Source organism: Stegodyphus dumicola, chromosome 6 (genome assembly GCF_044657685.1).
Source record: "Stegodyphus dumicola isolate Sdum_Otavi_A_Nest chromosome 6, ASM4465768v1".
In the NCBI taxonomy this organism is placed as follows: domain Eukaryota; kingdom Metazoa; phylum Arthropoda; class Arachnida; order Araneae; family Eresidae; genus Stegodyphus; species Stegodyphus dumicola.
This window is the reverse complement of record NC_140773.1, coordinates 132,565,016-132,580,619: the sequence shown is the minus strand read 5'-3', so window position 1 is coordinate 132,580,619 and position 15,604 is coordinate 132,565,016.

The following is a 15,604-nucleotide window of genomic DNA, read 5'->3' as shown; positions in this document are numbered from 1 at the left end:
ACTGCAAAAGAAAGACGTCAAATATCTCTGCGTAGAAAAATTAAAATTGGAAATTTTCATCAAGCAAAATTTTGTTTTATATAACTCTTACTGCCAACTTTTCTTTCTTTCTTTCCATTAGGTGATAATGATGTTTAAGTTTTACAATTTGACAGCTGTATTAAGGTTTTTTATACACATTAAAGACATGTTTTCGCTTCTTAGTACCCTTAAAGAACAAAGAACAGCATATTCTTTGGAACTTTTGATACAGAGAACCGATATAAAAACTTAAATGCGGTATATTTTTTTTACTAAAATCTCTCAATTTATCAAAACTGTTCTATTGCTAGGTCAGTAATTTAACAAGACAAAGGGCGATTTAGTGACTTACGTACGCAACGTGGCTGGGTCTTATTGCAAGAATTGGTAGTCCAGCCTAAGCAAATATTTTTAATTTATACTCGAATAAAATGGATAAGGAGCAATTTCGTAACTGTACCTTTGTCAGCCGTACGGAAAATATTAAGAATTTCATGATTCTGCCTGTTAATGGATAATAAGATATTTTGTTTCCTTCTAAGGGTTATATTAGTAGAAACGATACCCAGTTTTCTAGAAGCTCTGTAATGATGGCATTGGGGTTAGCGAAATTTGACAGTAGTCAAAAACCAGGCTTGTTCATTCTACTTCCGTGTAAACTTGTACGTATATTGTTTGTTCACCATCTTTACGTGTTTAATATTGATCTAGATCTATTATGCAATCTCAACAGCTTTTATGATAAGACATCTAAATGTGTGGTAATTCTGGGCGTAATCTATAACAACGACAGTCATGTAAATCTATTTGTAAAACACAGGTTTCTAGTTATTACATTTTATGTTTTGTAATTTCTGATTTATCATTTTTACTGAATTTATATTCCTTCATAGATCCTTTTGTTGATGATTATTTCGTCTAATAGCGGAAACTACCCATTATAGGCGTTGGCATCTACTAAGGCCGGAAGTGGTGATTATTTTATTATGAAGGCATCTAATAGGCTACCGTTGACCTCTATGAAGGGGCATATAATTTACACCCATGGCTTTCTCCGGGATTCGAACTCGGGCCCTTTGGTAAAGCAATCGGAGTTACTAACTACTTTCCCGTCTGGGCGGCCCGTATGTTATTTTATACACCATAAAATTATTTTCGGCTGTAACACAAATTCTTAGAAAGTAAAATTATGTTAAAGCAAAAGGGTTATGAATCTATTTATTTTGCTGTTTCCAAAAACAGAAAGCAGAATTCTCTATCCATAGGGAGAATAAACAAACAGGTTTCTGAAGGTTACACCATAAGGAAGGTACAGGGGAAAAATGAATAATTTAACAATTATGATAGTTGTATAATTTTATCTCTATTTGATACTGATATAGTTTTAACGAAGTTAAATCGCCCTTGCTGTTTATTTATATTAATTAATGGCTTTAATATCTTATTACATAATACTAAATTTGCAAAGAAAAGGCTTCCATGTTTATATACATGTACATTTTGTTTTCAATTTCAATCATTTTTTCCAATAAATTATGATCTTTCTGCCTCTTCACGAAGTTAACCAACCGATCGAAGCTAGTGAACGTTTCTAAAAAGAAAATTTCACCAGGTAATTGCTCTCCAAACCTGATTGCAATTCCGATCACGGCGACAACCTGAGAATCACAAATGTAATTAACGTGTGATTACCCGAAGGAATAACAACTATATAATTAGTGCCGTTAAAGTCAGAAATCAACAGCTTTCCAAGGATCGTTACACATTCTTAGCATACGGATTGGGATCTTAGGGATAATGATAATTTCTCACGTCATTCCATTAAATTTCATCGTGGAAAACATGTAATTAATGTGATTAGGCAGAATTTACTAACACCAGTCAACGTATTCTAGGACTTTTAATGCACTTTACATATAATTAAGATCATATGCAAAACTTGAAATTCAAATTAACAGACCAAGAAGAAGACGCTTGAAGAGCGAGAAATTAGAATGTTATTTAGAAGTACTCTCACAATAAAAGGATGCTTTAAAATAGAATAGTACAGTGATCTGTTAACAAACAGTAAATTAATTACCTATAACAAAGTGTTCGAAACTGTCTGCTTAAAGAGAGAAACGTATAAATTTCCTTAGAGGAACTGACACTTACTTGCATTACAAATGGCGAAATTCACAAAACCTTCATGCAACCGCCTGAAATAAATTGCGGGAATGAGTTACCAGTGTTTCACATTTTTAGCCCCTCCACCAACTGTTGGACTAAAACAATATTTATGTTTCAAATTTCATCAAGTTCTAATCAATTTCTAAGAGACAAAAGAAAAGTAAACAAATGCTAACCCGAGTTATTAGCTCGAAATAATATCAGATCTGAGAAAAATTTGTGCATTTGGAATCCAAAGAAAATGTACCGATAAAGAAGAAATTCCTTTGGCACTTTATACTGAACCACACCCTCACGAAATGTGACAACGTACTGGCGATTTGGAAATGTGAAAACTGTTTGGCTAGCTTTACTGCTTATAAGTACCGTTCAGTTTATAAATAATAATAAATTGAAGCATAATGATTTGGTTTATTTGATTGTGATAAAGCACTCGAGGGCCATCTGCCTAAGGGTAGGGATGCTTTCGTGGAGTACTTTCTAAGGGAAGCTGGCTCATATACACGTTACACATGGGGAAAGCCACGACGGACATGCAGTCAGTCTATTCGCGGGATTCGAACCTCGGACCGAAATGTCAGTGCTCGGCGACTTTACTCCACGCCGCGGGTGGGACTGAAGCATTTTATAAGAACCAAGAAGTTTTATGAGGGGGAAAGTTTTTTTAGTCAGTATTTGCATTTTGCAGCTGGCGAATACTGATAACTTGATACATTTTTTTTTCAAAATCTCCCCTAACAGCACGTTTTTGAGTAAGTCGTTCGTAGTTACAGCAAATGATACCATACAAAATTTGCGTTTTTAGTAGCTCAGGAAATGAAAATTAGAAATCAGGACTGCAGATTAGCCTAAATATCTACCGATGAAGTGTGAAACTACAAAGAGTTACATGTCAGCTCATATGGGATTTTCAACGAATCTATTTGTAAATACACGTTTTAAGTACCCTCAGTAAAAGAGAATGCGAAAACTTGTTTTCCGCTACCTAAATGCAGCAGTGGTAGCTCATGAATGATATTGTCAGGGAAATTGGGATTTGCATTATTTCAAATGAGATGAGTACCGGATATTTTCACAAAAATTGTACTAATATGAAATGAATGCATGTAGCAATCAATATCTAGACAAACGACTACTAAAATGCATGATATGCGACTACTTGATATGCCAAAACCTCAGTATAGTTAAATATAAAACAAGGTTTGCATGGGCAGAAATTAAGGACAAAGAATGTTTCTGTCTGATGAAATCCTTTACATAGTTATACATGGAAATATATGGCAAAGATTCACTTGCCCACAAAATGAAGTTTCCGTTTAGTTGACTATGGCAAAAAACACACTAGGATTATAGGGAAGGGATGCCTTCGTGGAGGACTTGCTTAAGATAAACTGGATCGTGTACACGTTACAAATGGAAAAAAACGATGAAAACGCTTATGCAGCCATCCTCATCCACATAGAACGAAACCTGAGTTGAACATACCAGTGTTCAACGATTTTACCGCTCAGGCAGTGCTGGGCCCTGATCAAATGAAAGATTAACTCAACCCCATAAAGCAAGACCGTACATTTCCAGCGAAATAGTTACGTGAAGATTATTTGATTTCTGGCATCGGTGATATACTGTCGTTGGTTATGCATGATTTGTACCAAGTAGTTCTGAAGCAGAATATACTATCTGCAGTAGCTCAGATTTATCAAAAAAAAAAAAAGATAAAATTTTCCCATCAAGAGCTTACAAGGATGCACTCCTTATAATTACATCGACGAATCCAAATAATAGCCGGAGTTCGAGATTCCGCTTTCAATCCTGTTGAGGATCTGCTATCAAAAAGGAAATGCGGAAGCGTAAGCCAACTGAAAGCCGAAGGTGGACCAACATTCCAGGAATTATTTGCCGTGTGTGTATCAAATTGCTTTCCAGACGAGTTGTTAAAGTACATGCTGCAAAAGAAGGATCTATGAATTGGTGAATATATAAGAAATTTTTGTAGCATACGTATAAATAATTGTTATTGTGTTTATATTGATTTTTATATATAATCATCGCTTACCGTGCGTGTGTTCTTAGAAATATCAAACAGTATTATTTCACTTATACAAACCATATACGAATTACACGCAAATTTATTGCTGCAGTTAAGGTGTTTTTAAATGTGTTTTACTAATTCATTAAAGGCTGTCAGCATGTGAATATTTTGAAAGCATTTTGATTAGTTAATTTTTTTTCTGTTTGTTAGTAATATATCCATTATGAACACTTTATCATTTTACATTACAAAAGTCTGAATGCATAAATAAGAAGTAGATGTAAGAAAAAGGCATCTCAAATTTTAAAACTTTATCAAGGGCTTACGCACCACAATGCAGACACCCTAGCGCCATTTTGCGATTTTTTACGTCTGAAAAAGTAAAAGTTACTTATTGAATGCAAGTTGGTGGATTTCAAGCAATTTTTGTAGAAAAATTCCCAGACTATCGATATTTATCGTTAGTCGGTAAACAATATCAACATTTGAAAAGAAAACATAGTTTACTAAATTAAACTACAAATATGAGTTATTAAAAAGAATTACGTAATACATTAAAGAAATAATACACTTACAATCATCTTCAAACCTTTCTGCAATTTTTTGAGCTATTCTTCTCCCGAAGTTCCCAGCGATCTGCTTTCATTTAAAAAAGCATCAGAAATTTGCGATGATTCAACTTCATGTAATCCACAGCAACAGTGGCTATTTATGAAACGCATTTTGTCGTTGTTGAAGTTTAGAAAATTTTCTGCAAAATTCCATATTCCTACAGAAATTTTACTGCAATATTTCCATTACTTCAAATTCTAAAAGTAACTGTTATAAAACTGAATTTAAGGCAAAAAATATCACTTTGTTTATAAAAACCGTTGGAACTTCCAATACAACAAACAGAGCGCATACGAAAATGACGGTGTTGCTTGGATGAAGGATTGCTATGAGCATGGTTGCCGGAACAATGATTATGGGTATGGTTGCCAGAATTTGACACATTCTGGAATTCGCTACTTTTACTGAGGTGGTTGCCTTATTACGTAAGTACCCTTTATCGTCTTTAGTTCCGCCACGCATCGGAGATGCATACAGATTCTTTATATTTAAATTAAAATTTGATTTAGTTTGAGATTTATCAAATCCAAAAGCTGTATAAATAATTATTATACGTGGTAACCTGTTTTAAGTTATGCTTTTAATTTGTACTATAATTTCCGCTTAATGTAAAAATGATAAGTTCAGAGTTTACATAATTGTGATTTCATGTCACTTAAAATAAAATTCATGCGTTGCAATTTTTGGAAGTAAAAATTGCAACGCATGATTTTTTGGAAGTAAAAATTGCAAACCAAACTGAATAACAGTGAAAATATTACCATCCTGGCATTTTTGATAAAACATATTTCTTCACTTACAAATTAACTCACGTGGATAAAATGTCATCCTTGTCCTTAAAGGACATTTCATGTATACCTTTATAGAAGACTTCATCTGACATTATGCCCAATTCTATCCTCTTTCTACCAGAGCTGAAAATTAGTTGCAAGGCTGGTGACTTCTGGCACATATGTTAACTGCCTACGTGACATCAGTGTAAAAATGTTCCCTGGTCACATAATGAGTCGTCAGATGGAACGTGGTTCTTTTCCCATAAGACCGTACCTCATTTAGAACTAAGTGGAAATAAATGTCAGAGGTTTGGGACTGACGGTTGTGGCGTAGGTCGGATAGCATTTAGTTTCTGCAGGGAAGCCTTTATAATTCTGTTACACCCTCCTAAAGTAAAACTGTGACGCGGACCATAACTTCATTAACAGAGTTCCAATATTATTAATGTCAGCATAATCCAAGAAAATTATTTTTAAGGAATTGCACTATAAATGACTGAATACTATGCTTGTCACAATGAGATTGCTCTGTTTATTGCCATGAATTCTAGTGTAATGAAACGAAGATATTTAATCGACATTTATGCGGCGTCGGAAAGTGAATTAAAATTAAGATGTAAAATAGTGAAGCCAATAATGAATTTTTTTCATTAAACGTACCAGCCTACTGCAATGTTAGCAAATGATTATGCAAACTGTAATCAGTTCTAATTGATCTAATTAAGACCATATTATTATACTTATTTTTTCGTTGTCTTCTATTTTCATTATATATAAGTTTTAAATGCGTTTAAACTTCTGTAGCATTTGTCGACATTGTTTCAGTTATGCTGAATTCTTTATTTTTAAATAACTTCCACAGCATCCTTAAGTAAACAACGTTTCAAAATAGTTACAGCGTTTAAAATAGTCTTCATTTATGTCTTAACATAATCTACTTTAAAAATAAAAACTTTCTGTTTTTTCCTGTTTGTATTGAACCTCACACCTGCCTCTGAATGTTGTTACAATTTATTCCAGTGCTAAAACAGAGCAATATATTTCAACGAGAAACTGAAAATTTCATTCTTCTTAATGATGTAAATAATACAATATTTGAGAAGAAATTCAAATACGACGCGCAAAAATTCGAAAGCTAAATAGATATCACTTATAAAAAAGTCGTAATTAAACCTATTATAGTTTTTATCCCCAAGGACAAATGTTTGCACAGAAATAAGGTAACAAATATCTTCCAAATGCTTTTCTGAGAATTCTCAACATCTTACAAATACAGGATAAGTAACCGAACTCGAAAAATAATTTATTTTTTTAGACTCCTCCACACTAAATCGGTTTGATTTTACTTAAGAATGATATTGTGTAAAACGTTTCGAAGAAGTACATATTGCTAATGTCATTTCAATGGGAAGCAAGCATAATAAAAATGTCACTGGAAAATCTACCAGAAACGTAATTCTGAATGTGTTCCAATTCTGAATATGCACATTCTGCGCAAATATGTTAAGCACATCGATTCTAAATAAACTAGTGGTTCTCATTGACCTGTGGTTTCTCAGTTCATAAGTATGGAATTTTTATGTTATATTATAGTATGTTTTCGTCTGCTACCCTATTTTAAAGGTTTTACTGTTTTTTCAACCTTAATAGTGAGGGCGGTGATTTCTAGCTAGAAATCAACATAATTTAGCTAGATTTTATCGTTCAAATAAAAATCCTTAAATCAAACTAAAATTTTTGCTTATTTCATTTGTTCACTGATTTATTGAAACTAAATTTAAATTCAAAGAGTTCACAGATGCTTGCAGAATTAAACATCAAATTTCATAGCACAATTATATTTTTAGGTCAGAGAATTAAGTATAAGCAGTAGAAAAACAAAGCAATAGCTGCTGCAACTAACACTATTACCAGAGAAAACTTAGCCAGCTGATCTTCAAATGATCAGATATCTCCTTGATTCGAGTATATACTATCTTCTCTATTTTAAAGCTTACCTTGATGCATGCTTTATCTTCTGGACAGATATGAATTAAAACTAAAAATTAAAAAAGAATTAAAACTTAACGATAACTTCTTAGTTAAATGTTAAACTAAAATTTATCTATTTCAAAACCGTACAGTAGCCTTGAAATTTTCCAAATAATCTGAAGCATAACCAAAGTCACATTTATCATAAGATACATTGCGCACAAGCCGTTGTCTCTCGAAAGGTGGAACGCAATTAAAATTCAGTTTTCTGAATTATTTTCTTTCCGCCTGTGTATTAATCTTTTATTTTATACATTAACTTAATTTTGCTAATATGTCGAAAAGAATAAATTTTGGGTTAATATTTTTGGTTTGGAAAATCATCATTTTATGATGAACCTTTAGTAAAAAAAAAAAAAAAAAAACCCCGTCCACCACAAAATGTGGGTCAAAAAGCAAATGTCAAGCCATGAAATTGCGCCTGCTGGTTGAAAAAGAGGAAAATGAGGAAGACAAATAATTAGAGGATAAAGAAATTTTATTAAAGAAATTTCAACAGTAAATTCTTAAATGAGCAATGACCACCTGCAGCATACATGTCGCATCCACGACGATGTGGATCAAGAACACTCAGGAAAATTCCTGGCATTTCACGAACGTCTGTAGATGCGACTCTGAATTTGGGGTCACAAGGTTCTCTGATGACTCGATGCACATCTCGTAAACGACACATTTTAGCCATCCACAGAGAAAAAGGCGCAACCATAAAGAAATGTTTTGGCGCTCCGTCGCACTGAATCCATATAATTGTCCGAACATATACTGGCACATTTCGTAAACCAGGTAGCATCTATTGAATAAAAGTGAGGTATTATTGTTCGTCGAGACGGTCTAGTGAAAGATACGAGCCACTTAACTTATCATGAATTATACCTGCCCACACATTCACGGAAAACCTTTGCTGGCGGATACATAAAAGGATATTTATGAATTTTTGATTAAATTCACAAAGCAGAAAAAAATGAAACAATTTACATATAATATTAACATTGTGTTTAGTTATTATACTAGATACTCTTTCTTATGGTTTTTACATTCCATACTGCTTTACGTATTACAAGTACAGCACATATATTCTACAAAACAAGCACAATGTTAAAAACACAATTGTTTACTTGTTAGAATATTTTGAAACATTAACTGAAAAGGTACCCAAAGATGCATATAAAAAGAAATGTGCGATGGACTGGGGGTATCAGAACTTAAGTAGGGTATCGAGCAGAAAAATGAAGCGTATCAAAATGTCGAGTATCTAAGTAAGCCGGCTATCAAGAGGAAAAATAAAGCGTAGTAATATATATCAAATACTATTTCTTCAGTAATTAAGATGCCTTTCCGTTTTCAATGAAGACTATTAATTCAAAAGCAGTACTATGTAAATGGTGAAGAATTTGGTAATGAAAATACGTAAATACGTGCAAACAGTACATAAATGAAGAACAGATTTAAAATATGTTTGCAAATTCAACATCCGTTAACATAAGTGAAATCGCGTAAGAAGTAGGTGAAAAATTTTTCTGATGAAAATTGGAAAGTAAATTTTTTAATTAATCATACCCAATATACAATAAAATAAACCTGAGATAATAAATGGTATAGTAAAGAATGTTCTGCTATTGCATGCTTACAGTATGTATATACTAGAATTAAAGTTATTCCATTAAGTTCAGATGGAAAATCTAAATATTCAAACGACAGCGAATAATCTGCTTTTTCCTTCTTCAAAATCATAATTTGTACCTGATAATATGTATTTTCATAGCTTTATATGGGTTTTATCTAAATTCCATCTATATATCCAGACATAAAAAAATTACATCAGTGTATGTTAAGAGTTATTTTTAGAACATTTCGTGAAATGGAAATATGAACGATAACTCTATAACCATAAGCCACTAAACAAATGTAATCAACTAATCTCAAACTGCAGTTTGCAATACAGTAAATTCTCTTTAGCAGGATAGGAAATAATTCCTTGAAAGATTAAACAACATCAATTTATTCCTTATATGTACGTAATTTCACTTAAAATTTGAGTGATATCTTTGGCTCCGAGAAGAACGAATGAAAATGCTTCAACGTTTTTGCAAGTGACGGTTGAGGGCCATCCTTTGGGGACGGAAATTCATCTGTGGCAGCTTGGTATTGTTTTCGTCTAAAGCAAAGCTCGTATTTATTCTTTAAGAGTCATAATTTTGTTTATTTTATCAAATTGAGTTATTATGAAAGTTTTGACATTTATTTCAATTAACTTAAATATAACTATTAGCTTGATAAGCTGAAATAGGCTTGCTGTTTAGAAACCTAATAATGAACACTGCACATTGGGTTCTAAAATATAAATAATACAATAATCATATCTTAGGTAATTTCGAAAAATCTACGCGTATTTATGAGAAACAAGTTTTTAACAATTTTTTAATTTGTTTTCTCCCCAAAACAGTATTAAAATAGTTCTTTTTGATAAAAGCATATTTCCTTTAAATCCTCTATTTTCTTTAAAGGAAAATAGAACAAAGCTCTGTCTCTATCCGCCTATTTATCAAGAACTTCACTAACCTATCACATTACATGCTCAGACCAGGAACACAAAAAGCTTCTCATCATCTTCATGAATTTGACATGATACAAGAAAACTATCCATAACTTGCCGTGTCACATATTAAATTGTTTCTTTTGGTGAAATCATGAAACAGAACAGGAAGCCACTGAGCTCACGGTGAGATTCGTGATCCACATCCAAATAAGGATGTAGCAACTCTATATTCGTTAGTTACGGCTCCACTGGGAAAGCAGGGAAATGTATCTCTTAATTTATTCAGAAAAAGTGCTTGAAGGATGACACGGATCAATAAAAGGTGAAGTAGATATATGCGGTAAATCACTGAAATAAAATCACACGTTAGATGCATATGATTATTGTTAAATTTCATACCCATCGTATTGGAATTTGCATTTGGATAACTGTATATTATTTAATTCTGCAGTATAATTCTATTAAATTGAAACTGAAAATAAAATGAATCCTTAGGTTTAAATGGTCATCTGAATGAGAATAAAACTAAGACTTGCTTATATTTTATACAATATATATTATATATATATATATATATAATTTTAAAAATAACTAGTCATTATATAAAAATGAATGACTGCAGAGTAAATCCAAGGCCCATGATAATATTTTCATCTAGACATTTAATGCTTTATGTAGTTCAAATGAAAATAAATAGAAATTTTATAATGATAAGTTTTCTCAGGGAGTATTTAAGTAGAGCACAGTTATGCATTTTGATATATTGTGCTTGGGGAGTTTAGTCTTCCTAGAGGAATTTCTAAAAGAAGCAAACGTATATTTATGTTTATCCGTAAACCGGTAAATATTAAAAATGGTATGGAAGCATCGTGAGTTGAAAAAATATGTTTTATAACATTTACTACTTTCAGTTAAAAGCTATACTTGATATTTATTATATAAATGAGTTTTATATGGATATCTCATAAAATGGTTTAAAAAAAAAATTCGATTTTTTATTTTTTTCATTAGTAGTTTGTGTAATATTTCGAGCTGCAAAAAAATTCTGATATCTTACATTTATAGGGATTTGAATTATCTCGCCTGTGCTATTGTATTATAGAAATCTTTGACCATCTAAATTTGAATTTTTGTGACTACACTGATTTAGACTTCCAATCTAATTCCGATTTCCAATAGTTAGAACTTCATTAAGTGGAATAAAAGTTTCCTTGCACATATTAAACTTATTCCTACTAAAGGATTTGTTTAAAATGCCACATTTTACACTTAGTATAAATACGTTTTTATTTTTAATATAATTTATAACATCTGCAATGTTACAGTTATCAAGTATAACGTATGTACACTGTCAAAATAATTTTTTTTTCTGATTCCGAAGTTGGAAATTTTATAAGGTCCCGCCTTCTTAGCGTGCCTTTGTGATGTAGTGGTCTGCACGTTGGGCGCGTATTTCAGAGTTCTGTGGTTCGATTCAAGGCAAAGGCGTTGCTCATTTTTCATCTTTCCTGCTTCCAAACAATCCTAAAGTCTCTAAAATTTAAACTTCGAAGATAAGATGATTTCCTCTACTTGTTTGTTTAGAGAGAGTTTAACTGAATTACGAAATTCTTGAATTTTTCAAAGAGCGAAACAAGAATCTTTCTTGGTTTCTTCAGTATTTCCCATTTCAATAGCAGTAACGTTTTTTTACTTTGTTCTCTTGATTATCGATCTTTTCTACTGAAGACGTTAATTTGTTCATCTCTTATTTGACTAAAACTCTTATTTCTATATGTAATGAGATCTTCAGCAATAAATTTTATTCCTTACAACTCACTTAATAAATCCACATAGTTATTTTATACTTCAGAAGTATATTTTCATCTTCTACATGATTAAAAATCGTATTTCTATTTTTATTAGCTCTTCAAGAGTTATTAGATCTGAAGTTTTCCCTCGAATCATTTACTTCCATTTCCTTATTATCATCGTTTACTGTATCTGTATCGCTATCCTCCTCTGAGATTACGAGCTGGAGCTGGCATATTTTTTGGAATAAAGTCTTAATGCAACAAGATTTCTCCATTAATAATGCCTGACAATTAGTACTTTGGTTCTCAAACCTCATACTTCCTTATACCTACCTCCAGCAACTGTAACTCTGAAATATGTAATTGTCAAGTGTAAAAGAATTTATTAAATTCATTAAATAACTGTTTTCATTAATCACAATTCTTCTAAACTATGTATAAAGCAGCAATTAGTTACAATATATATTTTAACTGATATGCCATTTCCACATTAATTGTTTTCTGTACTTCTTATTTTTTCTACAGCAAAAGAATAGGAATATAAACAGCGAAGAAAGTGGCAACTAGAGAAAGCATTTGAAAGCACCCTGTATAGCTTATTAGAGTTTTTATCCGTAAGCTTTTCCGCGAGAAAATATTTATCAGTGTACTCACCTAGAAATATAAAATACAACAGTAAAACATTATTTGCTAATACTCTATAGATAAACAGTTAAAAGATTGCAAACAATAACGAGATTTTCGGTATAGAGCTATTTGGCAACTTTTAAAGTTTTCAATATCCAGTTTTGTAAATTTAGAAGTCAATCAAGTTGCTGGATTCATGCAATAAAATTATAAAGTAACAAACGAAGAGATAATAAGCGAATGATATATATTTTAGATACTAGTACAAAGTAACTTAATATGAAATTTTTTGTTGTTGTCGCTTATCCTCCCTTGTTTGACGTAGTCATCCCAAGCCCCAAAATACCTCTTGGCAAGGAGCGCAAGAATATGCCTGCCGTTGGCAACAGCCTTGAGCACCATTCGGGTGAGAGTGCGATTTAGCTCAGTTCCGCTTCCAGTGTTTATGGAGAGCACATCGGGGGGGGGGACGTGTCCGAGGGTCTCCCATCCCTCTCCCCTTCCACCAAACCATACGAGAGAACTTTCGGCTCGCCGCATATTTAGAGTGCAGCCATGACGCACCGATACTATTCATTTACAAACATCCATGCCTTCTCCGGAATTCGAATCCGGGCACTTCGGCATGGAAGTCAACGACGCTAACAGCTATACCGGCTGAGCGGCTAATATGAAATGTAAATAGAATTAATGCACATTTAATCTTAAAAGAATTATGTTATAATACAGGACATTCTAGAAAACCATTTTGTCGTAGAAAAATGTAGTTGTAGTTATTTTATCACAATACAAACTGCATACATTTTGCATGGTAAAAATTACGCTGATCTCGGATTGAATATCTAGCACAGATAGGGTGCAGTAAAATTGGCAAAAGCAAGAACCAATTTTAAAGTAATTCCAATAAACGAAGTTTTGAAAGGCAAGACCACCGTGGCCGAGTGTTTAGATTACTGAGGATAGTTTTCGTGGTTTCTTAGCTATTATATACACGAGCTATTTCCTTTATAAATTCTTCAGTTGCTTTTAATCTGCTATTACCAGATTTCTGGAGTTCGTTTTTCCCAATAACAAAAGTATTCCAAATTTTTCATCTGCTTAAATTTGAGCCCACTGCAAGCTAAATTATGTTATTTTTTAGTACGAAATTAACGTAGAATTTTATAGGTTTTTCCATATAATCCCGCGATATATTACTGAGGCCCCATTTCTCCCAGACAATTATGAATTCATTTTCAATTGTATTAATTAATTCATTTTCAAATCTAGTCTCTTCAGTTGATGAAGCGGAGATTTTTTTAATACTTTATCAACCGTTAATTTCCTTTCGACATTTCTCAAATCTTAGGAATCAGATTTTTCAGTTAAATACAGTAGACTTAGTTTATTGTGATCGCGGGGACAGTTTCTGAATTACGGAAGGCCCTCCTGTTTGTAAACGGAAACACTAAAAATGCTCTGCTTACTTGGGTAACAGCTGACTCTAAACGTGTTTACATCTGGAGAATTCTTTCTAGGCTCCGTTCATAAATGTCATAACTGGTTTAGCCGAGCTTCGTTGGTAGGTAACCAGACCTTGCTACATCACAAAAACTGATTCAGGGGCTTGACATAAAGTTCGAAGTTTTCAACTTTATGCCGACTTGCTATAGATCAATCAGAGCGATCGCGCGACACCTATTGAGAAGGATAATAAAGAAAGAGAGCTGTAGATACATCCACGCGTGAGCATATTTAGCATCTTTAATTGACCACGGCTTAGACTCTGTCTTGCAGATATGAACGGAACTTCCACATTTTATGCCTTATGGCTATACCTGTATGACTTTTTTAACACCGTGTGAAAGAAGCATAACATCTTTATGCTAATGTGTGTGTGATGGTATGGAGAGGCATAATAATTGATGGATATACCCCCTACATATATTCCACAGCAGATCTGTAACTGGGTGGAGGTATCGGGATGAGGTCTTAGAAATGTACATAAGACTTTTCAGAGATGCATATAGATCTGAAGTTTTGCTTTGGACGATAATCATCGTCTACACCGAATAAAGTTTGTTGACGAAGTTGTGAGTGACGTTAAGCGAATACCTTGGCCGGCAAAATATCCCGATCTTAACCTAATAAAGAACCAATGAGACTACCTTTGAAAAGTAGTTACACGGAAACATCCTGGAGGAGTGGGATTTAATTCCTCTAACTACTGTTAACAATGCTATTCCAGCATGAAAATACGTTATGATATACAATTCATAACTGTTAATTTTTGTGAGTTATTCTTTTTTTTGAGTTATTCTTTTTTTCGTACCATATTATTGCTAATTTTATTGTATCATGCTACAGTTTCATATCATATGCAATGTTGTTATTATTTTTTTGGCATTTATGTGATATGAATTTAAGTATAGTATATATTTATGCATAGTTCACATTTTCTGAGAAATCAGTGATGCATGTAAGGATAATTTTGAGCATTATAAACTGAAACTGTTCAATTGCATGGGAAATTATCTAGAATTCAGTTGTAAAATTCACTACAAGAGAAATTCAACTTATTGGACTCTAAATATATTAATGCGGGATGGAGAGAAAATTATGGACGAAATGTCATTTGCGTGAAAAAGCATGGGGATGAACAGCATAGGCCTGAAAAACGAACACTTTTTTGGCATCATACCAATGCAAGGTCGCATTGTCTTTTAGTAAATGAAAAAAAAAAAAACAAAAACCTAAAACTCATAATTACGTCACATTCCATTGCATCTAAAACTGACTGTCGGAAATTCAATATTTTTCGCCTGTTACTGATGTTAATCTCAAAAGTTTTAGTTAAACTGAAACGGTTGTAAAAGGACGATGACATGTTTCGAAAATGCGTACTAGTAAATTGTAAATATGTCATTAGATAAGTGTTAGTATACAAATACGTTTTCTTCATCTTAATACTATTTTCGTTATTTTATTTTATCATAAGTTCTTTTATTATACTCTAAAATTTTCGGCGATA